Source organism: Malaya genurostris, chromosome 3 (genome assembly GCF_030247185.1).
Source record: "Malaya genurostris strain Urasoe2022 chromosome 3, Malgen_1.1, whole genome shotgun sequence".
Lineage (NCBI taxonomy): Eukaryota > Metazoa > Arthropoda > Insecta > Diptera > Culicidae > Malaya > Malaya genurostris.
Window position 1 is genome coordinate 158,768,287 of NC_080572.1, and position 1,812 is coordinate 158,770,098.

Here is a 1,812-nt window from a genome sequence, read left to right on the forward strand (position 1 = left end):
TTTTGGTTCATCGTCATTGAGTATGAATAAGTCAATCGTATTTCCTCCTTTTAAAGTGAATACGACTTGTAACGTTTAAGTTATTTTGAGCTTTAAAATGAGCATGCACTGGAAAAAATACATCTAAATTAAGATGATAGTTGGAAAACGTTCATCAAAATACAATTCAGCAATACTGACCTCACTGCATAGGCACGAACCGCTCCTTCGTCAAAAAAGAAAAAACGAAAGCGGATACGAACTATCGCACAGTTGTCAAACTGCAGCAAGCGGTAAAGTGAAAAAGAAGAACCTGAAGCTGGGAAGAATCATTTTCAGTCAGCAGCCATTGTAAGCGGATGCTTTTTCTGCTCCGTAGAAGAAAAAGTGATTTCGTGCGGTATACCATTGCTCACTGCGACGGAACGTGCTAACAAGAGCGAACCCGACTCGAAAGAGCGGTCACAGCCGAAGGAATAAACATTCCGGAGAATATTCAAGGGCTACCGTGTCGAAGCGAAGCCGATTCCAGGTAGGCAGCAATAATTTGACCACATGGCAAAACTAACCACGGCTCCCTGCAATTCAGATTAAGACGCGACCGCAAGATAGGAAACCTGTGTTCACAAGTACAGCAATCACGAATTTCAATAATCGAGATAGAGTACATGCAACAGATTCCCCTAAAAGGGTAAGAAAAACTAAAGACGCGAAATTAAATGCGTGCAAAGTACAATGGATCCAATGTTTCAGGGTTTTAATGCGCAGCGGCAGACCACGATCCAAGAGCCAAACGGAACACTTCAGGTTGAGCTGCAACGGCCAGAGAAGAACGGCGTGGACAACAATCAACTGGCGCTGGACGACAAACCGTACGTTTCGACAGCGGTGGGCACGTGACGCGATCGGCAACCAAGTGCTTGAGGAAAGGTTTGAACGTCGTCGACAAACGTATCGGACACGCATGAGTTCGAGGATCCGCGCTAGTAAGCTGACGCCTTTGGCTGTCATGACGTCATCAAGTGTTCTACGGAGGAATTGCTGAATGAATGGCTCTGCTAGACGAGTCAGTTCCTGCTCCGTGCAGTCTGGGGTGATGTGTGAAAGCAGTAATCATTGGGGTAGGCCAAGTGCTTACCTTACCGTGAGTAGAACGATTTTTTTGTAAGATGACGATGTGTGATAATGTAGGAAAATGATAGTCAGGTTAAATGAAATGTGTAGAGCTGGATAGCGAAAGAAGTGATTTAGGATTAGAGAAAGAAAGTGAGGAGGCGGAAAAGTAGATTGGAGTACATGCTCGAAAATATATAAGCAATATGAAACGATACACAAAATGATTTTATTTGGGCTAGTTGGCTTTCCGTCGCCTCAGGAAAAAAATTCCCTATTTTACAGACTTACTTTACAAAATTTACCCTGTACAAACATGGGTAGAACCAAAGACATCATATTAATTAGATATCCAGATCTCACATTACCCGAACCATTCACTAGAAACATCCTTTTTTAGAGAGCATGGCATCCTCAGTCGAGTCCGCATCGAATATTGTGCATACAAGTTAGAGAGACAAATGTCAAATTCGTGCGCACTAAAATAGCAAAACTGCGCAGCCATACAATTGACATGATATGTTCAATGAAATGTCGTGCGATGGTCTGAATATACTCAAGTAAACACGATGTGCAGACAGCACACAGTACAAAAGCGAGTATTCAGTGAGCAAATGAATGTAACGTTCAGTTTTGTTATCCTCTGTTATCGATCACAGTCAGACGTTGACTGAGCACAAATATTTTTTTTTTGCATAAATATCTGTTTATTAATCTTAT

At 42.2% G+C, this 1,812-nt stretch overlaps 1 long non-coding RNA gene across 1 annotated transcript; it reads left to right on the plus strand.

Annotated features, from left to right (window-relative positions):
* Positions 1-317: 317 nt before the first annotated feature.
* LOC131437230 (uncharacterized) lies at positions 318-842 on the plus strand. The gene is made up of 3 exons (XR_009230736.1): positions 318-511; positions 569-670; positions 733-842. It is a non-coding gene; the product is annotated as an uncharacterized LOC131437230 (long non-coding RNA).
* The last annotated feature ends 970 nt before the right edge of the window (positions 843-1,812 follow it).